Source organism: Heterodontus francisci, chromosome 29, assembly GCF_036365525.1.
Source record: "Heterodontus francisci isolate sHetFra1 chromosome 29, sHetFra1.hap1, whole genome shotgun sequence".
Taxonomy (NCBI): domain Eukaryota; kingdom Metazoa; phylum Chordata; class Chondrichthyes; order Heterodontiformes; family Heterodontidae; genus Heterodontus; species Heterodontus francisci.
In genome coordinates this window covers 38,750,845-38,777,274 of record NC_090399.1, presented here as the reverse complement: position 1 = coordinate 38,777,274, position 26,430 = coordinate 38,750,845, and the positions used below count along the sequence as shown (strand labels likewise).

General features: G+C 46.3%; 1 pseudogene; it reads right to left on the bottom strand.

Moving 5' to 3' along the window:
• LOC137346015 (nuclear factor 7, ovary-like) overlaps positions 1-25,977 on the bottom strand; it is a 133,882-nt pseudogene extending 107,905 nt beyond the window's left edge.
• Between the last annotated feature and the right edge of the window lie 453 nt (positions 25,978-26,430).

Genomic DNA, 26,430 nt, shown 5'->3' with positions numbered 1-26,430 from the left:
GTAACACAATAAATACATCAGTTACTTGAGTGATAATTAATCCCCTTCCCCCAATTTGGTCCTGAGAATCTGTGGGGCATGAGTGGTGAATTTTATTATCTATTACACAGGATAAATATTGGGCTGTGTTTATTGAATTGTCCACTTCTGTAACTGATTATGGTTTGACGGATCAATTCTTATCTATGATTTAGATTCTTGACACATGTAACCTGTACCAATCTCTGCCCTTAACTCAGTGAGATGTGTCCCTGTGAGAAGAGACAACTATAACTGAGGAACAGACATATCAGGTTTTCACAATACAGAGATCAGACCGAGGACAGTAAATAATATAATTCGTAAACTGTTAATGAAATAAATAGTACACTTCTCTCAGTTCTGGTATCATTCTGGTTAAAACAATTGCACCTTCTCCAGTGCATCAATATCCTTTTTGTAATATGGAGACAAGAACTGTACACAGTACACTAAGTGTTGTATAATCAAGGTTCTATATTAGTTTAATATCAGCTCTTTTCTTTTTCATTTTCATTCCTCTGGAAATGAACTCCAGTGCTTTGTTTGTATTTTTATGGCCCTGTTAACCTGTGTTGTTACTTTAAATGATTTGTGAATCTGTCTCCCTGAACCCCTTTTTCCCTCGACCCCATTCAGATGCTTATTTTCCAAAGGAGATGAGGGAAGTTTCTTCTTCTGACCAAAACTCAGCACCTCACACTTAGCTATACACGAGAATTAATTTTCTACTTAAATGTTCATTGTGCAAGTTTATTAATCATTATTAATAATGTCTTCAGGTATTTTGTTTCATTCTTCCTCTGTATCAACTATACTCTCAACTCGGATTTGTCTGCAAATGTTGAAATTGTGCTTCTGCTTCCCGAGTCCATATTGTTTCTGTAAATGGTGAACGACAATGTTCCCAGCGCTGATCCTTGTGGAGCACCACTTCCCACCTTCTGCAAATCTGAGGAAATACTTTTAACCCCCACTCCCTGTTTTCTGTTTCTGTAGCCAGCTTACTGTCCATTCTGCTGCTTGTCCCCTAACTCCACTTGCTCTGAGATTAGTCATGAGTCTGCTGTGTGGTCCCTTATCGAAGACCTTCAGAAAATCACTATATATTACATCATCTGTATTAGTCTTAAACACTCTTTCTGATATTATTCAAAGAATTCAATAAAGGTGGCCATCTATGACCTTCCTTGTGGAATATGCGCTGACTACTCTTTATTATATTATGTGAATTCAGAATTTCTTATCCACAGCTGTTACGTAAGTTTCTAAATTCACTTGAAAAAGCCCTTCAAAACAATCCTGCAGGGGATGCAGTGACGAAGTGGGCCCACATCAGAGACGCCATCTATGACTCAGCAATGACCACCTTTGGCAAACGTGAGAAGCAGAATGCAGACTGGTTTCAATCTCACTTTGAAGAGCTGGAACCTATCATAGCTGCTAAGCACATTGCACTACTGAACTACAAGAAAGCCCCCAGCAAGTTGACATCCGTAGCACTTAAAGTAGACAGAGGCGCTGCACAAAGAACGGCCAGGTGCTGTGCAAATGACGACTGGCAGCATCTATGCAGTCTTATTCAGCTGGCCATCTGACACTGGAAACATCAGAGGAATGTATGATGGCATTAAGAGAGCTTTTGGGCCAACCATCAAGACGATCGCCCCCCACCTCATGTCGAAATCAGGGGAAACGATCACTGACCAACGCAAGCAAACGGACTGCTGGGTGGAGCACTACCTAGAACTGTACTCCAGGGAAAATGTTGTCACTGATACCGCCCTCAATGCAGCCCAGTCTCTGCCAGTCTTGGATGAGCTAGACGAACAGCCAACAAAATCGGAACTCAGTGATGCCAATGATTCTCTAGCCAGTGGAAAAGCCCCTGGAAAAGACGGCATTACCTCTGACATACTCAAGAGTGCCAAGCCTGCTATACTCTCAGCACTCCATGAACTGCTTTGCCTGTGCTGGGATGAGGGAGCAGTACCCCAGGACATGCACGATGCCAATATCATCACCCTCTATAAGAACAAGGGTGACCGCGGTGACTGCAACAACTACCGTGCAATCTCCCTGTTCAGCATAGTGGGGAAGGTCTTCGATGGAGTCGTTTTAAACAGACTCCAGAAGCTGGCCGAGCGTGTCTACCCTGAGGCACAGTGCGGCTGTTGAGCAGAGATCCACCATTGACATGCTGTTCTCCCTTCGCCAGCTACAGGAGAAATGCTGTGAACAACAGATGCCCCTCTACATTGCTTTAATTGATCTCACCAAAGCCTTTGACCTCGTCAGCAGATCTGGTCTCTTCAGACTACGAGCAAAGATCGGATGTCCACCAGAGCTACGAAGAATCATCACCTCATTCCATGACAATATGAAAGGCACAATTCAGCATAGCGGTGCCTCATCAGAACCCTTTCCTATCCTGAGTGGCGATAAACAGGGCTGTGTTCCCACACCCGCATCTTCTCCCTGCTGCTCTCACATGCGTTCAAGTCTTCAGCAGCAGGAATTTTCCCCCACACAAGATCAGGTGGCAGGTTCTTCAACCTTGCCCATCTAAAAGCGAAGACCAAAGTATGGAAAGTCCTCATCAGGGAACTCTTCTTTGCTGACGATGCTGCATTAACATCTCACAGAGAAGAGTGTCTGCAGAGACTCATCAACAGGATTGCAGCTGCCTGCAATGAATTTGGCCTAACCTCAGCCTCAAGAAAATGAACATCATGGGACAGCACGTCAGAAATACTCCATCCATCAATATCGGTGGCCACGCTCTGGAAGTGGCTCAAGAGTTCACCCCTACCTAGGCTCAACTATCACCAGTAAACTGTCTCACGATGTAGAAATCAACAAGTGCATACAAAGGCTTCTGCTGCTATGTCCAGACTGACCAAGAGGGTGTGGGAAAATGGCGCACTGACACAGAACACAAAAGTCCGAGCGTTTCAAGCCTGTGTCCTCAGTACCTTGCTCTATGGCAGTGAGGCCTGGACACGTATGTCAGCCAAGAGCGACGTCTCAACTCATTCCATCTTCGCTGCCTTCGAAGAATCCTTGGCATCAGGTGGCAGGACCGTATCTCCAACGCAGAAGTCATTGAGGCGGTCAATATCCCCAGCATATACACACTACTGAGCCAGCGGTGCTTGAGATGGCTTGGCCATGTGAGCCGCATGGAAGATGGCAGGATCCCCAAGGACGCATTGTACAGCGAGCTCGTCACTGGTATCAGACCCACTGGCTGTCCATGTCTCTGCTTTAAAGACATCTGCAAGCACGACATGAAGTCCTGTGACATTGATCACAAGTCATGGGAGTCAGTTGCCAGTGATCGCCAGAGCTGGCGGACAGCCATAAAGGCGGGGCTAAAGAGTGGCGAGTCGAAGAGACTTAGCAGTTGGCAGCAAAAAGACAGAAGTGCAAGGAGAGAGCCAACTATGTAACAGCCCCGACAACCAATTTTATCTGCAGCGCCTGTGGAAGAGTCTGTCACTCTGGAATTGGCCTTTATAGCCACTCCAGGCACTGCTCCACAAACCACTGACCACCTCTATGCGCTTGCCCATTGTCTCTCGAGACAAGGAGGCCAAAGAGGAAGAATATATTATGCGTTCCCAGATGTTTTTTCTGTTACATCCTTGTATAAGGATTCCATTATCGCTCTGATCACTGACATTATGCTAACTGGTCTGTAATTTTTTGGACTTGTTTTATGTTCTGATGATGATTAATGAACAGATATTCATGCCTCTGCTATCTTTACATTTTTTAGTATGTGTGGATACAATCCATCTGAACCAGAGAGGTTTCTCTCTCTGATTATGTTATCAACTATCTCCCCACTTTCTACCTTAAATGTATTGAAAATTTAAAGAATTTTTTCACTATTATTTGAAAGTTTAGCTCCTCCCGTCAGAGATCTCATTTCCTTCTTCAGGCTCTCAATCCTCATCGACTGGGTCATTCTGGCCCCAACTCTCCCAAACACATGAAAATTCCTTCCTTCTGAGCTCGGAGCTGTGCTGCAGAATTCCATTTACATTTCTGTCCATGTCAGTCTGCCGCTCTTTGCTCCAAAGTCCGGTCAACACGAGCTGTTCTTAAACTCACAGTGGACGGGATCTTGCCTGACAGACACCATGAGGCCGTTTCCCAGTCAGTTTCCCACCACCATCTCCTGCTGGGACATTCCGAGGATTCCATTTGGAATTTATTCATTTTGTTTCATTCACTCACCATTTCCACAGGAACTCCTCTCTTCCTCATCGGCTCTGGTCTCGGAATGAAAATCTTCACAGGTTCCTGATCCTGATCCCCATTCAGGGACCCGTTGTAAATATATGTGTGTGGATCTTGGGTGTAGACACTGGGATATTCCACACTCAAATGTTGTCACTATGGGAGCTGTATGGGTCCCAGCTATGTTGCCTTTGTGTCGGATACGTGGACCATTCTTTGTAGCAATCCTACTTAGCTCCCTCCTTCACATATTTCTCTGAAACCTTGATGACTGTGCTGGTGCCATTTACTTCTTTTGCTTTGAATTGGAAAAGTACATCAACTTTGCTTCTAATTTCCATCCCTCCCTCGTCTTCACATGGTCCATCTCTGACACTTCCCTTCCCTTCCCTGACTTCTCTACCTCCATTTCAGGGGATTGTTTCATTTTGAACTGTTAGAAGCCACTGGGTTTGGACTAAAACAGGCTTTTGGAGTTTGATATGGACCTGCCAGGAGTTCAGAAGAAAATTGATACCTCTCTTTGAAGAATCCCTTCTCTTGAAAAGTAAAAAAGATTGTTTGAAGTTGTACTGTTGCCTCCTGTGGTGTTGAAGACATCCTGAATGACCATGTATTACTGGGAGTATCTGTCACTGTGAAATTGTACTGAGTGTGTGTCACTAACCGGAATGGAACTCCTGATCCCAGTGACCATGTATTACTGGGAGTATCTGTCACTGTGGAATTGTACTGAGTGTGTGTCACTAACCGGAATGGAACACCTGATCCCAATGACCATGTATTACTGGGAGTATCTGACACTGTGGAATTGTACTGAGTGTGGGTCACTAACCGGAACGGAACACCTGATCCCAGTGACCATGTATTACTGGGAGTATCTGTCACTGTGGAATTGGACTGAGTGTGTGTCACTAACCGGAACGGAACTCCTGATCCCAATGACCATGTATTACTGGGAGTATCTGACACTGTGGAATTGTACTGAGTACAATTGAACAACCCGGTTTTAATTTGAAATCATTGTTTCAGGTATCTGATCTCTCCATTCCATGAAGTTGCCTCTGTGTTTTAACAATGTAATTGACTAAGAAGTGTTTTTTGCTGATGTTTGGTAATAAGTGTATAAAGTGAAATATATTGATATTGCTCTGTCTCCTATTGAACTGCTCCAACAGAAACAGATGTTAACTACTTACTGAGAGTTAAAAAGCATGGAGTCATAGAGTTATAGAGTTATATATCACAGAAACAGGCCCTTCGGCCCATCGTGTCTGTGCCGGCCATCAAGCACCTGACTACTCTATTCCCTTTTCCAGCACCTGCCCCATAGTCTTGTCTGCTATGGTGTTTCAAGTACACATCTAAATACTTCTTAAATGTTGTGAGGGTTCCTGCCCCTCCCACCTCTTTAGGCAGTGCGTTCCAGATTCCAACCAGCCTTTGGGTGAAAACTTTTTACCTCAAATCCCCACTGAACCTCCTGCTCCTTACCTTAAATCTATGCCCCGTGGTTATTGACCCCTCCGTTAAGGGAAAACTCTTCTTCCTATCTAACCTATCAATGCCCCTCATAATTTTGTATATCTCAATCTTGTTCCCCCTCAGCCTTCTCTGCTCTAAAAAGGACAGCTAGCCTATTCAGTCTCTCTTCATAGCTGAAATGCTCCAGCCCAGGCAACATCTTGGTGAATCTCCTCTGCACCCTCTCCACTGTAATCACATCCTTCCTATAGTGTGGTGCCCAGAACTGTCCACAGTACTCCAGCTGTGGTCTAACTAGCATTTTATACAGCTCCATCATAACCCCCCTGCTTTTATATTCTATCCCTCGGCTAATAAAGGCAAGTATCCCATATGCCTTCCGAACCACCTTATCAACCTGTGCTGCTGCCTTCAGTGGTCTATGGACAAGTACACGAAGGTCCCTCTAATCTTCTGTACTTCCTAGGGTCCTAGGAATATCCATTGTATATTCCCTTGCCTTGTTAGTCCTCCCAAAATGCATCACCTCACACGTTTCAGGATTAAATTCCATTTGCCACTGCTCCGCCCATCTTACCAGCCCATCTATATCATCCTATACTCTAAGAATTTCCGCCTCACTATTTCCGACACCAACAATGTTTGTGTCATCTGTGATCTGACTGATCATACCGCCTATATTCATGTCTAAATCATTAATGTACACTACAAACAGCAAGGGTCCCAGCACCAATCCCTGTGGTACACCACTGGTCACAGACATCCACTCGCAAAAACAACCCTCGACCATCACCCTCTGCCTCCTGCCACTAAGCCAACTTTGGATCCAATTTGCCAAATTGCCCTGGATCCCATGGGCTCTTACCTTCTTAACTAATCTCCCATGTGGGACCTTATCAAAAGCCTTACTATTGTCCATGCAGACTACATCAACTGCTTTACCCTTCATCTACACATCGAGTCACCGCCTTGAAAAATTCAATCAAGTTAGTTAGACACGATCTCCTCCGACAAAGCCATGCTGACTATTCCTGATTAATCCCTGCCTCTCCAAATGGAGATTAAACCTGTCCCTCAGGATTTTTTCCAGTAGTTTCCCAACCAATGATGTTAGACTCACCGGCCTGTAATTACCTGGTTTATCCCTGCTACCCTTCTTGAATAATGGTACCACATTTGTTGTCCTCCAATCCTCTGGTACCTCTCCTGTGGCCAAAGAGGATTTGAAAATTTGTGTCAGAGCCCCTGCGATCTCCTCCCTTGCCTCACATAACAGCCTGGGATTTATCCACTTTTAAGCCTGCTAAAACAGCTAATACTTCCTCCCTTTCAATGCTAATATGTTCAAGTATATCACAATCCCCCTCCCTGATCTGTACACCTACATCACCCTTCTCCATAGTGAACACAGATGAAAGTAATCATTTAAAACCTGACCTATATCCTCCGGCTCCGCACACATATTGCCACTTTGGTCCCTAATGGGCCCTACTCTTTGCCTGGTTATCTTCTTGCCCTCAATATACTTCAAAATGCCTTAGGATTTTGCTTTATCTTGCCAGCCAGTGTTTTTTCATATCCCCTCTTCGCTCTCCTAATTACTTTTTTAAGTGCCTCCCTACGCTTTCAATACTCCTCTAGTGCCTCCGCTGTTTTCAGCTGTCTGAATCAGCCATATGCCTCCTTCTTTTTCCTGATCCAATCCTTTATATCCCTTGACATCCAGGGTTCCCTGGACTTGTTGGTCCTACCCTTCACCTTAACGGGTACATGTTGGCTCTGAACTCTGACTATTTCCTCTTTGAATGACTCCCACTGGTCTGATGTCGACTTCCCTACAAGTAGCTACTCCCAGCCCACTTCGGCCAGATCCTGTTTTATCATATTAAAATCGGCCTTCCCCCATTTCAGTACCTTTATTTCCGGTTCCTCTTTGTCCTTTTCCATAACGACCTTAAATCTTACAGAGTTATGGTCACTATCCCCAAAATGCTCCCCCACTGACACTTCTACCACTGTCCAGCTTCATTTCCTAGGATTAGGTCCAGTACTGCCCCTTGTCTTGTCGGACTTTCTCCTTACTGGCTCAAAAAGCTCTCCTGCATGCATTTTAAGAATTCCACCCCTTTGAGCCCTTTGCACTAAGATTATCCCAGTTGATATCAGGTAAGATGAAATTCCCTACTGCTATTACCCTATTATTTTTACACCTCTCTGAGATTTGCTGACATATCTACTCCTCTATCTCTCCCTGACTGTTTGGAGGCCTGTCGTACACTCCCCGCCAAGTGATTGTCCCCTTTTTGTTTTTAATTTCTACCCATTTGAGGAACCTTCTAATATATCATCCCTCCTAACTGCAGTAATTGACTCCTTGATCAACAGTGCAATACCACCTCCTCTGTTACCACCCCCCCACCCCCGCCCCTGTCACGCCTGAAGATTCTATACCCTGGAATATTGAGCTGCCAGTCCTGCCCCTTCCTCAAACATGTCTCTGTGATAGCAATAATATCATAATGCCATGTGCTAATCAAAACCCTCAATTCATCTGCCTTACTAGTAAGACTCTTTGGATGAAAGTAGATGTAATCCAGCCTTGCATTGTTATCTTGTTCCTTAACAGGTCTATATTTGCTCTGCTTTCCAGACTGACTCAGTTTTTCTTTTATATTTGACTGTGCATCATCCACTACTGTACCTCCACTCTGTATCCCATCCCCCTGCCAAATTAGTTTAATCCCCCCAACCCCTCGCCAACAGCACTAGCAAACCTCCCAGCAAGGATGTTGGTCCCGTTTCAGTTTAGGTGCAACCTGTCCAACTTATACAGGTCCCACCTTTTCCAGATACAGACCCAGTGATCCAGGAAACAAAAGCACTCCCTCCTGCACCATCTCCTCAGCCACCCATTCATCTGATCAATCCTCCTATTCCTGTACTCACTAGCACGTGGCTCTGGGAGTGGCTCTTGCGCGCCTGGACTGCTTTCCACTCCCGGAAGGTAAGTGATTGGGCCGCGGTCCTCGGGCTCAATTCATCGGCTCCGTTCTCGGTGTTCTCAACACAGGTCCGCTCCTCTCTGCTGCTCTCCCAGAAGGTATGTGACTGGGCCGCAATCCTTGGGCTCAATTTATCGGCTTGCTCTCAGCGTTCTCCCCACAGATCCGCTCCTCTCCACTCCCGGAAGGTAAGTGACTGGACCGCGACCCTCGGGCTCAATTTATCAGCTCCTTTCTCAGCATTCTCCCAACAGGTCCGCTACTCTCCGCTCCACTCCCGGCAGGATAGCACTGTTACAGCATTCTAATCCTCTGTATATGATGTTTCTTACTCTGAGTGCAGTTACTGTAAACACTTTAGTTATTTTAGTGATGATTAATCCCCTTCCCCCAACATAGTCCAGAGAATCTGGGGGCCATGAGTGTTGAATTTTATTTTCTGTCTATTAAACAGGCTATGTTTATTGAATCGCCCATTTCTGTACCTGATTATGGTTTGATGGCTGAGATTTTATCTATGAGTCGGAATCTCGTCACATGTAACCTGTACCAATCTCTGCCCTTAGCTCAGTGAGCTGTGTCCCCGTGAGGAGAGACACCTATAAATGAGGAACAGACATATCAGTTTTTATCATCTTGCACCATCATCCCTTTTATCATTGAATCACTCCTGCCCTCCACCCGATCACAGACCTTCCCTTTTGTTCTTTCCTCCCCCTATACCCCACTTTTCTACAAATACCTGATTGCTTTAAAAATGTTAATCTCTAACATCTTCCAGTTCTGATGAAAGCCTATCAGCCTGAAACATTAACTCTGTTTCTCTCTCCACAGATGCTGCCTGACCTGCTGAGTGTTTTCAACATTCTCCTATTTTTATCAGATTTACAGCAGTTTCAGTATTTTGTTTTTACTCCAATGATTAGACCTGAATATTAACAGGGGTGAGTGACATAGGTGGGGAGTGGAGTTTCAGAGTTTTAACTCCACAGACTGGCTCTTTTATCCTTGACAGGTTCCCCGCCCTGAAGTCAGCCTGATTGACAGGCTTGGCTTCCAGTCGGGCAGGGTGGACTCTGGAGCAGGCCTCAGGACCAGGGCAGTCCAAATACTGACCCCGGTGTTTTGGGGGAGGTGCCTGATATCGGGGGGTGTCCAATCACCATCTCCAGAGGGTCCAGTGGTGACATCTCCGATCACTGATCTGTAGATCCCAAACTCTGGGGAGGGGTCTCCTATCCTGCAGTGTTGTCCACGTCTGGGGAAGAAGAGTGGAAGGGGAGAAGGAGCCAAGTGTCAGATCCTCAACCCCAGGGAGGTAGCTCCTATTCTGGTAATTGGTCCCAGTCTGGTTGGGGGGAGCGGGCGGGGGAGTTTCTGATCCAAGACACGATGGGGAGGGGACATTATTTTTCTGGGCTTCCGAACCCAGTCGGTTGGTTTGATCCTGGGAAAGGGGGTCCAAGCATGTAGTTGGGTCCTATCCAAAAGGAGAGACTGAACCCAGGGTGAAGTATGATCTTAGGGCTGGCAGGGTCCAATCCCGGAGCTGCTGGAGTCCAATCCTGGCAGAGGGTCCATTCCTGGGGTTCTGATCCTGGGTGTGTTGGGGTCTGATCCTGAAGGTCAAGTCCGATCCCGTGGAATGGTGGGTTTGTATGGTGGGGATGGTGGGGTGTGGTCCCAGTGGGGGAGTATGATCGTGAGGAAGCCGTTCGATCCCGGAGGAGGAACTGTTCCTATGGCCAATCCCGTGTTTCTTTGTATGTGGTGTGGGGTATAACGGGGAAACCCGGCCAGACAGAGTTAAACCTGTAAAACAGAATAAATCAGAGACTTGCAGCCACATTAAAATATTTAAATTACCAACCCGCCTCATGGGTGCAGTTATCTGTCCATCCCCTTTCCCGACTCCGTTAAACCCGGAAGTGGGTGGGTCGGAAGTCGGTTGGTGTCGGGGTTGAGATTTTTCAATTTTAACCTCTGACCCGCTCCCTACCTCCCCTGTTTTTGGAGCTAAAGTCCTGCCCTTACTGTCTGGGTCAGACACGGAGAATGTTGATCAGTAATTTCCAGTCTCTTTTCCCTTCTCTCTCTTACAGTTAATTTACTGGCGATTGTGATCCTGTCCCGGGGAAAGTGCGGCCTCTCCACCTGCACCACTCGCTACCTGGTGGCCATGGCAATGGCGGATCTACTGCTCATTATCACTACGGTCACACTGAGGATAATTAGTTTTTATTATTTCCCGGGATCTTTCCTGGTCCTCACCCCTGTGTGTAGTGTTAGCAGTGTTTTGATTCGTTCAGCTATGGACTGTTCTGTCTGGTTCACCATCACTTTCACCTTTGATCGATTTGTGGCCATTTGTTACCAGAAGCTGAAAACAAAATATTGCACCAAGAAAACTGCGGCTGTGGTTCTAGCAACAACCTGCATTCTGCTCTGTTTAAAAAATGTCCCCATTTACTTTAGATATGAACCTGGAGTGATAATCGACAATGTACCGTGGCACTGTTATAAAAAACCAAGCTATTATACTGAGCCCGGATGGGTGGGATTTGCCAGGTTTGATAAGGTTTTAACCCCATTGCTCCCATTTGCTTTAATCCTGTTGCTCAATGCTCTGACAGTCAGACACATTTTAGTGACCAGTCAAGTCCGTAAGGGACTGAGGGGTCAGAGCAAGGGAGAGAATCACAGTGACCCAGAGATGGAGAGCAGAAGGAAGTCTGTGATTTTACTCTTCACCATATCCGGCAACTTCATACTTCTGTGGCTGGTGCATGTTTTGTATTTCTTTAACATCAGATATCTCTTTGATTATGATTCTTTTTATATATTTCAACAATTCGGATATATGCTGTCGTATTTAAGTTGCTGCACAAACACATTTATTTATATGGTGACTCAGTCCAAGTTCAGAGAGCAGGTCAAGAGCGCGGTGAAATATCCAGTTACATCAATTATTCAATTAATGAATAAACAAAACAACTGAGAGCAGCCCAGAGGCAGGTCCCAGTGTTTCCAGTCCATGAATGGAATATTTATCCCCAGACTTCCATCAACTGAATGACAGCAGGAATCGCTGGGGATGTGAAAATACCCCCAGCAGGTGGGAATGGGAACTGGAAGAGACTAACACCTCCTGCAGGATGGGAGGGGAAACAGCAGCCACAGTCCCTCCTCCACTTCCACTGGTTCAATTCTCAGCTCCTCACATTTGCTCAGAAACAAAGATTTGCTTACACCCAGCCATGTGGGACTCCTCTCACCTGGTTCTATGCTGATCCAGCTAATCATAAACTCCCCCGCCCGCTTGCAGTGGCTTCCCCTGAATCACTTGCAATGGCTTCTCTTCCTGCTCCCACACCGTTACCTCTGGTGTTCCCCAAGGATCTATCCTTGGTCACCTCCTATTTCTCATCTACATGCTGCCCCTCAGCCATATCATGTACACTGACAACATCCAGCTCTACCTCACCACCACCTCTTGACTCCTCCACTGTTGATAAATTATTAAACTGCTTATCTGACGTCCAGCACTGGGAGGGCAGAAATTTCCTCCATTTAAGTATCGGGAAGGCAGAAGCCATTCTCTTCGGCGCTGCTACAAACTCTGTTCTTGAACCATTGACTCCATCCATTTCCCTGGCAACTGTTTGAGGCTCAACCAGACTGTTCACAACCTGAGATGAACTTCCGAGCTCATATTCACTCCATCACTAAGACCGCCTATTTCTCCTGTAATATCTCCCGACTCCACCCCTGCCTCAACTCATCTGCTGCTGAAACCCTCATCCATTCCTTTGTTACCTCTGGACTCGACTATTCTCATACATTCCTGGCTGGTCTCCCACATTCTACCCTCCTTAAACTTGAGGTCATCCAAAACTCTGCTGCCCATGTCTTAACTCGCACCAAACCCCATTCACCCATCACCCCCTGTGCTCGCTGCCTTACATTGGCGCCTGGTCCAGCAACACCTCGATTTTAAAATTCTCATCCTTGCTTTCAGCTCCCTCCTCCCTATCTCTGTAACCTCCTCCAACCCTACACCCCTCCCTATCACTGTAACATCCTCAAGCCCAGTGTTGACCCACTCAACCTCTCCAAATACTTTGACACCATCTCCAACCTGGAAATCTGTGGGCAGTGGTTGCTCCTCTCCATCTCTTTATCCCTCTGTCTCACTTTTTGTTTCTCTCTTCATCTCCCTGTCTTTTTCTGCCTTTTTCTCTCACTTTCTCTTTCAGTCTCACTCTCAATCTCTCGTTTCTCACCTCCCTCTACCTTCCCAACCTCTCTCCAACTCTCTTTCTCTCCTCCTCGCCTATCTTACACTCTGTCACTTGCTTTTTCAGTCACCCTCTTTCTCTCTCTTTGTCTCTCTCCCACTCTCCAGACTTTCACTCCCCTTCTCTCCATCCCTCTCCCCTTTCCCATCTCGCTCCCCTCTCTCTCTTGACTTCCTCACCCCCCACGTCCTCTCTCACCGAGTCCCTCTCCCCCTCTTTCTCACCCTCTACCTCCTGTCACTCTGTCGGCTCCATCTCTCACCCTCACTCACCACCCTCCCTCACCATCTCCCATTTCCCAACCCCTGTCCCACTCATTCTCTGTCTCCCTCCCATTCAATCTGCCTCCTTCCCTCTCTCTCTTGCCCTTCCATCTCACTCCGTCCATCCCTCCTCACTGTTGTTGCCAGAGAAGTGTACAGGGAGATTTCTTTTTGTTTTTTTGTTGTTATTTGAGCTGGGAGTGTTTGATCAGACATAGTACAGCGAGCTTGAATCTGTGTGTGACCTCTTTTTTAAATTTGGCGAGGTGTCCTTTATTCCCCGAGCCTCCTTTATGTGTATTTTAAATAAATAACTTTATTAAAACAGGGAAATAAAACAAAACTAAAATTAAGACCCTATTATCTACATCGACAATGCACTCCAGCCCCTATGATGCTCATCGGTTGCGGAAGGTCACCAGTGAACAGACGGACACCACATGCTCATTGATCATTGTGTGAATGATACACTCAAAAGCTCATTGCTCTGCCTCCCTCCGTCCTTGTGTCTCCCTCCATCCCCGTGTCTCCCTCCGTCCCTGTGTCTCCCTCCGTCCCTGTGTCTCCCTCCATCCCTGCGCCTCCCTCTGTCCCCGCATCTTCCTCTGTATCCTTATCTCCCTCTGTCCCCCTCTGTCCCTGTGTCTCCTTGTCTCCTTATGTCTCCCTCTGTCTCTCCCTCTGTCTTTGTATCTTGCTCACTGACTCTGTTTCTGTCTCTCTGAATGAGGGGAATCCTCATCCAACTCCTTCGCCAGTACCTGAGGTATGAATTGTGTTGATCAATAGTCTGAGCAGATCCTTCCCTGGCCTTCTAACTGGGCTATTACAGCTGGTATTAACTGTACAATCTGGTGGGTGGAATCTGAGTGCAGTGTCTGTCTCTCCCTGTATAGTCACTCAAGACCAGCTCATACAATTCAACACTGAGCTTTGAGATTGGCCCTCTGGAAATGGCTGCTCCTTAACTGTCGGAGGCTGGAGATATCCTGGGGGAGGGGGTGGGGATTGAGGATAAAGACCCCTGGAAACGTCTCACACTGGACGTGGACTCCTGTCAGCTGCTCAGTTTCCTTAAGAAAGTCGAAATTGCCGATGTTTTTCCAGAATTTGGTCACATTATCTCTTCTATTTTATTGCAGTAAAAGCTTTGAACCCTCTGTGTAAAATAAACTCAGGGTAAAGTAACGGAGGTGGATGTGAAAGTGCTTCACAACCAAATAAATACTTCACAAATGTAGTCACTGTTGTAATGTAGGAAACCCATCAGCAAAATCCCTTCACCCTCCCCTCCCCCCACTAACCCCATCACCACCCCCTCCCCCTCCCCTCCGATCCCCCTCCCTTTCCCTCCCTGCCGATCCCCCTCCCTGACACAGTCAGGAGCCGGGTCCTGAGGCCAGGACACTTGATGCAGGAGTTTTTATTGTAGTCCAGTGTAAAGTGACGAGGCCTTTGCTGGATCTTGGGAGACTTTCCCGAGCTGGAAACTCCGATTCTTTGATGCAGCAAATTGCAGTTCCAGAGAAATCTGTGCACAGGAAAATCAGACAAAGAAAATGGTCTCTTTGCTGCCATCACTGGGAGTTCCACAGTGACAGATATATTCACCAACACAAACCACTATTCATACAAAAACTACATCACACCTTGTGGGATTGCAAGAAAATAACTTCATCTCAATACAAAACAATCAATAAACATACTAACACTGCGATCACTGCTCAGGATTCTTCCCACATGGGACTGATGCAGCCTCCGTGGATAGACCAGGATAGGAGCGGGATTTCATAAGGAGGGGGTCGGGGGGGGTAAGTGATTACACAAAACCCCAGTGACCAGGATTACACAGCAACGCTCACTGAAGCCCAGGCTGTGGGACACTCGAAGCTGCTCCTCACATTCCCTCAGGTCACAGTGCACTAACAGAGAGGCCTGGTCCCCACTCAGCAATCCCTCACAGAGAGGGAGAGGGAGGATAACTATTACAGTAATACAATAACTTCGTACAGCCTGTTTCTTCCAAACCCAAGGTGAGAAAAAATGTCGATGTTGTCCTTCCAGCTGTCCTGTGTGTTCTCCTGATGTTGTCCCTCCAGCTGTCCTGTGTGTTCTCCTGATGTTGTCCCTCCAGCTGTCCTGTGTGTTCTCCTGATGTTGTCCCTCCAGCTGTCCTGTGTGTTCTCCTGATGCTGTCCCTCCAGCTGTTCTGTGTGTTCTCCCGATGTTGTCCCTCCAGCTGTCCTGTGTGTTCTCCTGATGTTGTACCTCCAACTGTCCTGTGTATTCTCCCGATGTTGTCCCTCCAGCTGTACTGTGTGTTCTCCCGATGTTGTCCCTCCAACTGTCCTGTGAGTTCTCCTGATGTTGTCCCTCCAACTGTCCTGTGAGTTCTCCCGATGTTGTACCTCCAGCTGTTCTGTGTGTTCTCCCGATGTTGTCCCTCCAGCTATCCTGTGTGTTCTCCTGATGCTGTACCTCCAGCTGTCCAGTGTGTTCCCCCGATGTCCCTCCAACTGTCCTGTGTGTTCTCCCGATGTTGTCCCTCCAACTGTACTGTGTGTTCTCCCGATGTTGTCCCTCCAGCTGTCCTGTGTGTTCTCCCGATGTTGTCCCTCCAGCTATCCTGTGTGTTCTTCCGATGTCCCTCCAGCTGTCCTGTGTGTTCTTCCGATGTTTTCCCTTCAGCTGTCCTGTGTGTTCTCCCGATGTTGTCCCTCCAACTGTCCTGTGTGTTCTCCTGATGTTGTACCTCCAGCTGTCCTGTGTGTTCTTCCGATGTCCATCCAGCTGTCCTGTGTGTTCTCCCGATATCACTCCAGCTGTCCTGTGTGTTCTTCCAATGTTTTCCCTCCAGCTGTCCTGTGTGTTCTCCCGATGTCACTCCAGCTGTCCTGTGTGTTCTTCCAATGTTTTCCCTCCAGCTGTCCTGTGTGTTCTCCCGATGTCACTCCAGCTGTCCTGTGTGTTCTTCCGATGTTTTCCCTCCAGCTGTCCTGTGTGTTCCCTGATGTTGTCCCTCCAGCTGTCCTGTGTGTTCCCTGATGTTGTCCCTCCAGCTGTCCAGTGTGTTCCCTGATGTTGTCCCTCCAGCTGTCCTGTGTGTTCCCTGATGTTGTCCCTCCAGCTGTCCTGTGTGTTCCCTGATGTTGTCCCTCCAGCTGTCCAGTGTGTTCCCTGATGTTGTTCCTCCAGCTGTCCAGTGTGTTCCCTGATGTTGTCCCTCCAGCTGTCCTGTGTGTTCTCCCTCCAAGAAAGGGCTGTGTCCTGATATTTCTAAACCCTTTCTTTGTGAATTCTATCACATGATGCTCAGAATGTGTATTGAAGTGAGCTGCTACTCACCCAATCTTCAGACTTGAGTAATGACTGTCTTGACAGCTTAACTGTTGAGCTGTTAATTTTACAAAGGCACCAGGATGACCTCGACAATCCCGAATCGTTAAGTGAAACTGCTTGGGTGCTTCCATTGTTCGAGCTAATATCCGATACTTTCACTTTGACATGGGATGTAGCCAACATGTCTGCTACAGTCGCGACTTACATTGTTCTGACTAATCTCTGTTAACCTAAATCCAAATTCTGATATTCAGATTAACTTTGGGACTCAGGCAAAACCATGGTTTTTAAACTCTGGTTCATATATTTTGCATACAGCTCTCAGCCTGATCACCTTGAGTCTACAAACCTATGAATTACACAGTATCAACTTGTCTCTTCATAATTTTACAGACTCAACTAATTGTGTGTGTACTTTCTATACTCATGGGGACCCTCCAAAAGGCCCCCATTAGTTATCAGGTCTTGCTGGACCTGCAGCTGATCCTCCAACCACAGATGCACACTGATTATATGTATTCAAACAATAATGACAGTGCTGGTCAACACAACAGGATCAACTAAAAATACATGATACGTGTCTTACTAACTTGATTGAGTTTTTTGAGGAAGTAACAAGGAGTATTGATGGGAGTTGTGCAGAGGATATTGTCTACATGGAATTTAGTAAGGCATTTGACAAGGTCCCACATGGCAGTCTGGTCAGAAAAAAATTGGGATACAGGAGAATGTGGCAGATTGGATCCAGAATTGGCTCAGTGACAGGAAACAAAGGGTAGTAGTCGACGGAAGTGTTTGCGAATGGAAAACGGTTTCCAGTGGCATTCCACTGTGTGGGGTCTCTTGCTGTTTGTGATATATATTAATGATTGGGACTTAAATGTGGAAGGTATGATTGGGAAATTTGTTGTTGACAGAAAAATTGGCCGTGTAGTTGATAGTGAAGAGGCTAGCTGTAGACTCCAGAAAGATAGCAATGGTTTGGTTGAATGGGCGGAAAAGTGGCAAATGGAATTCAATTCGGAGAAGTGTAAAGTAATACATTTGGGGAGGGCAAACAAAGCGAGGGAGCACACAATAAACAGGAGGATTTTGAGAGGGGTAGAAGAAGTGAGAGACCTTGGAGTGCATGTCCACAGGTCCCTGAAGGTGGCAGGACAGGGAGCTAGAGTGATGAAGAAGGCATATGGAATGCTTTCCTTTACTGTCTGAGGTAAAGCAGGGATGTAATGATGGAATTGTAAAAGAACATTGGTTCGGCCACAGCTGGAGTATTGCGTACAGTTCTGGTCACCACATTACAGGAAGGACATAATTGTTCTGAAGAGTGTACAGAGGAGATTTACAGGAATGTTGCCAGGGCTTGAAAATTGCAGATATGAGGAAAGATTGGATCGGAAAGGATTGTTTTCCTTAGAACAGAGGAGGTTGAGGGATGACTTAATTAAGGTGCACAAAATTATAAGGGGCCTAGATAGAGTAGACAGGAAGGACCTGTTTCTCCTGGTAGAGAGGTCAATTACCAGGGGGCCACAGATTTAAGGTGATTGGTGGAAGGATTAGAGGGGACATGAGGAAATATATTTTCACTCAGAGGAATTCACTGCCAGGAATGGTGGTGGAGGCAGAAACACTCAGCTTTTTAAAAAGGTACTTGGACATGCACCTGACGTGCTGTAATCTGCAAGGCTACGGACGAGGACGACTAGAATGGACAGCTAGATGTTTCGGCCGCGCAGACACAATGGCCCCTGCTGTGCCATAATTTTTCTATTGTTCTATGGTTCTAAAGCATGCGAGCCCAGATGGATTGGCCCACATTATATACCATTTGTGGCCTACTAAAGTTTTGAATCCTTTCTCGATATCTTTTTTATCCTGCTGCATATGAACCAAATGTTCTTGTAAGGTAGTTACACATTGAACGATTGACTTCAAACTAAGTGAAAGTGGGGGAATCGGGTGACCAAAGTGGACATTGACCTTCGGGCTTCCTCCTGAAGGGGCAGCTCCAACTGCATTTCTGTAACGTTGTGCAGGTGAACTGGTAATAACAGTTTTCCTCTGACTTTGACCATTTCAACTGAGGAGAGACAGACATGGGGCTGTTAAGGGGGCAGAGGGTTTCCCATGGTATTGGTGTGAGGCTCTGGCTGTAACACAGTACCTGCCCCTGTCCACATAGGCAGTTCCCACCTCCATCGGCTTAACTTGACTGTGCAGTTTGGAGAATGCTCGTCCAATGTGAACCCACACATGGGTGTAGTATGCTGGTACACCTACACACCCTCTCGGTTCAAACTTGACGGCAACACTCCAAGTCTGAGACTAACCACGTGTTCATTTTGATAATCAACCATCGAGGAATGCCCTGAAATTCGTGAAAGATAATATCGTCATGGGAATGTTGAACAATTCCTATTGATTCTACCTTATACAGCACAGGAGGTGCTGGAGAGTTCACGATGATCAGGACTGCCAATATCACTGGAACCAGGCTGTTACTGACCTGAAGTGAGCTCGAGGGGTGAAGAAGGCCAAGCCGTGCTGTCTGATGTGTTTATTTTCTTCTTCCATCTTATTGGTTCCAAGCCAGGTGGCCAAGTGGTGATTCTTGACAAAGGCAGGAATATGATTTGATTCGAAGTCATACAATCCTTTCTGTAGTAAAGGTAAGCACAAAGGTTCCATTCATACTACAGTTGACTGCTTTGGTGATGTTCTGCTGTGTGTACTCTTCATTGATTTCCCCAATAATCTCATCGACCTTCACGAGAGGGACTGCATGGCCGCTACTATCTCTCGGGTGGATAACAGGGTTTTACCTTGTTCATGGATTCGTTCCCCACTTTGGTCATTTAATTTAATTAAAAGACTCTTCAGTTCCCTCCACATGATGTCATCATGTTCCCACACAGACTCGACATCTATACGATTCAGGCCAGCCACACTAGCAGTGGCTCCTATCCCAATCCAGTACCAGGCCATTCTTTCCATCAGATTGTCAGGATATTTTCCCCTTATAGGGCACCCCGACATCCCCAAAAGGAGGGGCAAACATGCTGAATTGGTTTGAAACCTCCGCCACCAAACCCCATTCCTTTCCTCCACATGTGCACCAATAGTTCGATTCCCATCCAACAGTTCCTCCATGTAACCAGGACTTGTCACCTTCCAGTGGCAGTTCCACTGTCGACTCAGTCGTTCCTCGATTTCTCTCACCCTTTCTTGTTCTCTGGTCGGATTGTATTTATATTGTTCATCTTGAGGGTCACTCCGGCACCAACCCTTAATCACTGCTGAGTGGCACATATGAAGCAGGCTCAATTCAATTATTACACACATTCTTTCTTTCTTTTTCTTTTGGGCCTCCTTATCTCGAGAGACAATGGATACGCGCCTGGAGGTGGTCAGTGGTTTGTGAAGCAGCGCCTGGAGTGGCTACAAAGGCTAATTCCGGAGTGACAGGCTCTTCCACAGGTGCTGCAGAGAAATTTGTTTGTCGGGGCTGTTGCACAGTTGGCTCTCCCCTTGCGCCTCGGTCTTTTTTCCTGCCAACTACTAAGTCTCTCCGACTCGCCACAATTTAGCCCTGTCTTTATGGCTGCCCGCCAGCTCTGGCGAATGCTGGCAACTGACTCCCACGACTTGTGATCAATGTCACACAATTTCATGTCGCGTTTGCGGACATTATAGCGGAGACATGGACGGCCGGTGGGTCTGATACCAGTGGCGAGCTCGCTGTACAATGTGTCTTTGGGGATCCTGCCATCTTCCATGCGGCTCACATGGCCAAGCCATCTCAAGCGCCGCTGACTCAGTAGTGTGTATAAGCTGGGGGTGTTGGCCGCTTCAAGGACTTCTGTGTTGGAGATATAGTCCTGCAACCTGATGCCAAGTATTCTCCGAAGGCAGCGAAGATGGAATGAATTGAGACGTCGCTCTTGGCTGGCATACGTTGTCCAGGCCTCGCTGCCGTAGAGCAAGGTACTGAGGACACAGGCCTGATACACTCGGACTTTTGTGTTCCGTGTCAGTGCGCCATTTTCCCACACTCTCTTGGCCAGTCTGGACATAGCAGTGGAAGCCTTACCCATGCGCTTGTTGATTTCTGCATCTCGAGACAGGTTACTGGTGATAGTTGAGCCTAGGTAGGTGAACGCTTGAACCACTTCCAGAGCGTGGTCGCCAATATTGATGGATGGAGCATTTCTGACGTCCTGCCCCATGATGTTCGTTTTCTTGAGACTGATGGTTAGGCCAAATTCATTGCAGGCAGACGCAAACCTGTCGATGAAACTCTGCAGGCACTCTTCAGTGTGAGATGTTAAAGCAGCATCGTCAGCAAAGAGGAGTTCTCTGATGAGGACTTTCCGTACTTTGGACTTCGCTCTTAGACGGGCAAGGTTGAACAACCTGCCCCCTGATCTTGTGTGGAGGAAAATTCCTTCTTCAGAGGATTTGAACGCATGTGAAAGCAGCAGGGAGAAGAAAATCCCAAAAAGTGTGGGTGCGAGAACACAGCCCTGTTTCACGCCACTCAGGATAGGAAAGGGCTCTGATGAGGAGCCACCATGTTGAATTGTGCCTTTCATATTGTCATGGAATGAGGTGATGATACTTAGTAGCTTTGGTGGGCATCCAATCTTTTCTAGTAGTCTGAAGAGACCACGTCTGCTGACGAGGTCAAAGGCTTTGGTGAGATCGATGAAAGCAATGTAGAGGGGCATCTGTTGTTCACGGCATTTCTCCTGTATCTGACGAAGGGAGAACAGCATGTCAATGGTCGATCTCTCTGCACGAAAGCCACACTGTGCCTCAGGGTAGACACGCTCGGGGTTTACTGTATTAAACTGGCTGATTGTATTATAATAGCTATACTGCCTCTCTGCTGCCCTCTCTGTTGGGAGGTGTTCCAACATGGCTGCTCCCAGTAAAAACCTCATGTACTTTTACTCTCTGAATACACAACACTCTGAAAGTCATGTGGTGAACAATCAGGAAAGAGAATTGTTTTCACTGTTTCCCTTCAATGGTTGAGTTTGAAAACTGGTGAACTGCACTGGAAAGCAAACTAGAGCTATCCTTCAGTCGCTGAATCAATTCCAGCTCGAAGGAGTGTGTGTTGTTTTGGAGTAAGTGTGTATAAGCAGTGATTAGCTGAAGGTAGTGCTCTTAACTGGACAAGTAGATTATGGTTTAACATGTTGACACCAAGGTGCAGGAGCCCTCCTTTCCTGTCGATAAACAGCCTGCACACAGCTGGTTCACTTCTGCAGTTACATCTGCTGGCCAGCAGGGAGCTCCTTTGAGCAGCAACACATCCAAACACTCAGCACTCACTTGAAAGCAAAAGAAGTCTCTGTCAGTCAGACAGGGCTCTCGACTGCTCCCTCACATCCGGGGCAGCTGCTAGTTTCCAGTCACTTCGCTTCCCTTCCACACGCTCGGGCTCTTCGCGGTTTCTTTCATTGTTATTGTGTCTTTCCGTCCGTCCGGTGCTCACCTGCTGCCACTCAGACCGAGCAAAGCAGTTAATGTGTTCAGGCAGCGGGTCAACCCGAAGCAGGATTTCACTGCTGGTCACAGAGCAACATGGAGGTGGATACTGAGGGGCTCCTGTGAAACAAATTAGGGTGAGGTGTCAGCAGAGACCAGGGAGTTAGCTCAAATGGTAGAGCACTCGATTTGCCTGTGACAGATAGCGGGATCAATATCCACATTCTCTCCTGTGCTTTTACCTTGGGGTAATTGATCAGACACAGCAGTGGTGTCAGGTGTCAGTGAACGGTAGCGGATGTACTTCCTTCCAAAGTGTTTCCACATGCTGAGGGACAAAGAGGTCGAGAGGCATCAAATCCTTTGGTGTGTTATAGTAAACAAGGATTCATTCTTTTCATATGGAGCAAAGATGGAGAGCTGAGGTGAGAGAGGGGAAAGAAAGCTTTACAATACTGGATACTTTACTGAGAATTTTTATTCAGGATCTTCACATTTTGAGACTGAAATGCTGCCTACGGCGCTAATAAGGCACTTGCCCTGCAAGTGGTCAGGCAGCACAATCAGGTAGATCAATTTCTAAACTATGTGAAGTCAGGATCCAAAGTTTACAGGTAGGAATCGAACCTGCAATTTTCTGATCTGTAGTTCAACACGTTTTCCATTATACCACTGGCCCAAGCAGTGAATGGTGAACGGCAGCTCATTAAAATTAAAATCAGGATGTTAAAGATTCTATCACACCAGTCTCCCCTGAAGTGATGCTAAACCTTTATAAAATACTAGTCTGGCCCCAGCTGGAGAATTGTGTCCAATTCTGGGCCCCACGCTTTGTGAAGGATTTGGTGAATGTACAGAAGAGATTTACTGGAACGCTTCCAGGAATTAGGTTATTACAGTTTCACAGATAGACTGGAGAAGCTGGGGTTGTTCTCCTTAGAGCAGAGAAACCTAAAAGGAGATTTGATCGAGGTGTTTAAAATCATGAAAAGGTAAATCAAGAGAAGCCGTTTCCAGTGGCTGAAGGATCAATAAACAGAGGGCACAGATTTAAGGTGATTGGCTGAAGAACCAGAGGTGACATGAGGAAAACATTTTACACAACGAGTGCTCAGGATTTGAAATGTACTGCCTGATACCCCCTTTTAAACCCATTTAATACTTCCAAAAATAAATAAATAAATTAGAATTCAGCAAAGTTGAGCCAGAGGAAGGGAAACTACGAGTCACTGTTCTGGCTTCGAAGGAGCGAGCAGGTGAGAGCTGAGAAGTTATGTGATATAATGGGTGACATTAAGAGATGAATGAAGATGAATTCCAGGTAAATGACGACAGGTGGATAAAGGGACACATGTTAAACAGGGGGAAGTTAAATTTAGGATGGTCAGGAAGTTCTTCACTCAATGAGGACACATGGGATGGATTTCCAGATAGAGGGTGGAGTGAAGAATCCAGGAACCATTGCACAGACAGATCAGTGTGATCATTGAGCAAAGTGAAGGAGAAGAACTGGAGATTCTGGAGCTGGGATGGGGAAAATGTCTCCCCCTCCCCCACCCATCAGCTCAGAGGGTTCAGATGGATTTACTCTGCAGCTCTTACGTATCAATATTTTTTTGTTTTAATGAGCAAGGTATAAGTTTAGAATGTAATAAACAGCTAATATACTGGTAACAAAATTAAACCCCATGGGATTAATAGGGATATTGGGTGCATGGATATAAAATTAACAAAGAGACAGAAAGCAGAGAGTAATGGTGAACGGTTGTTTTTCATTCTGGAGGGAGGTTATACAGTGGTGTCCCCCAGGAGTCAGTATTCGGAACCTTATCTTTTTGATATATTAATGACTTGGAGTTGGGTTGACAGGGCATTGTTTCAAAGTTTACAAAGGACATGAAATTCAAATGTAGTAAACAGTGAGGGGGACAGTAACAGGACATTGTCTGGTAAAATGGGCAGAAACATGGCTGATGAAATGGAACAGAGAAATGTAAAAAATTGCATTTTAGGAGGAAGAATGAAGTGAGACAGTATAAACCGATTGAAACCAATGGATGTCAGCAGCAGAAACCCTGGCTTAGGTTCCCCTTTGTTGCTGAGCAACCTGGAAGCCAAGTTACAGATATCCACCATTGCCATGGCAACGCATCATTGGGAGGGAACAGATACCTTCAACCAGAATCAAGGGGAGGTGGGGAGGGAGAGGAGAAGAGCACAGTGTGGATCTTCAGAGAGGTCAAGTCACTTTGATCCAGTTTGACCTCAATGTTAATGATGTCCAGCTCAGTGGAGAAGAGTATCATATGAATTTTTGTCAGGTTTCTTTCCATTCCTGTCAAGTTACTTTCCACCTGAGCTTCCAGCTTTTCCATCAACTGTAGTTCTTGGTCATTGAGGAACTGGTGCAGATCAGCAAACTGCTGTGTAACATGGAAGATCAGATTACACCCCATTTCCTTAAGGAAAGAGGATCAAATATACACAGGTACTTTAGAATTAAAAAGAATTGATAGATCACTTGTTTCCAGTCAAGAAGAAAATAAAACAAGTCCTACAATATCCTCAACATTCTTCAAACTAAACAATTGTGAAACTCACAGCTTGCAGCCTTGGCCCAGTTGGCAGCCTCTCTGACAAACGTTCATGGTTTCGTGACCCACTCAAGAGACTTGAGCACATGGTCTAGGCTGAAACCTTCAGTTCAGTACCGAGGGAGAGCTGCACTGTCAGAGCTACCAAGCTTTGGATAAAATGTTAACCTGAGGCCCTTTCTGCTCTCCCAGGCAGATGTTAAAGATCCCTTGGTACTATTGAAAAGAGCGGGGAGTCCTCCCAATGCCCCAACTGACATCCCTCCTTCAAAACAGTATCAGAAACAGATTAACTACTCAGTCATGTATTTCTCTAGCATATGCAAAATAGCTGCCTCATTGAAGGAAAACTTGCATTGATATTACACCTTTTACAACCTTGGAACTTCCCAAAACACCAAGTGTAGTCACTGTTGTCATGTAGACATTAGCCTGTGTAACAGCCACAACACACACAAAGTGACTGCAGATTGTAAACCTCTCTGGACACAGGTAGATCAGACCAACTTACTTCAGTTTGTACAATCTCGAGTCCTTGTTTCTGCAGCACAATTTTCAAAGAGACCACCTTCTGGTTGAGTGAGTTTAAGAAAGCAACTCCTTTATTCTGCAGGGGAGACAGGAAGGAAGTGTAATGAGCTGTGATACCTGGATACCAGACTAGTTCTGTAAAGTTACTAAGTAGAAGAGAAGACAGAATTACCCCATGATAAAGTATACAGGAGACCCCAGTCCACCTTCATGCACTGACTGAATTGTACATTTCCACCATTCCCCCGTCACCATTCTCACCTTTGAGAAGGGATCCCATACCTTGCATGTTGTGATGAATTCAATTCTCTCTCTGCATTTGTGCTGCTTGTGAAGTTTCAATTCCCTACACACCAGGCAGATGAACATCCCGTCTGTCTCACAGATCAGGGTCAGTTTCTCTTGGTGTTCCTGGCACAGACGCCTCTCCTCCTCAGTCACCTCCTGCAGACCAGTCAGCCTGTGAATCTTGTCCACCACATTCCTCAATACACGGTTGAGCTGCAGGGGTCAACTCTGCAACATCCTCACCACACTGGGAACAACAGACAGAGCCTCCCTGCACCTTCTTGGAGGACACAATACAGGAGCAGCAGAAATTACACTCACAGACCACTAGGACAGGATCAACAAATAACCTGAGGCAAAGGGGACAGATGAGGGCTTCTCCATAACTCCCATTCTCTGCACTGCAAGACATGAAAGAATCAATCCTGAGACGAGACAGTTACTAATGTTAACCCGACAGCTCTTCCCTCCTTTGAACAAACAGTGCACTCACAGCAGAGGAATGAATCAGGTACATTCCTTCCACCTGAATGTGTTTTCCTGGATCCTTTTCCATCTAATTGAGTTTAATTCATTCCCCAATGCTGTAAAGTTGGGTTGCCTGGTAAAGTGGATCTCAGAACTCAGCTCCAATGATGATTGACAGATGTAGCAACTTCCCCATTAACCCTGTCACTACCTTTGACTGGAACCTGTTGAAGTGGCCCAATCTCTCCAGCACAGAAGCAACACATTCTGCAAGTGCCCTCCCTGAGATACAATTGGATCTGACAAACTAAAATGATATTGTGATGTTAAATGAGGATTTAATTCTGCCGCTCAATGACATCGCCTATATCCAGCGGAGCTCACTGGTCATGGAGTC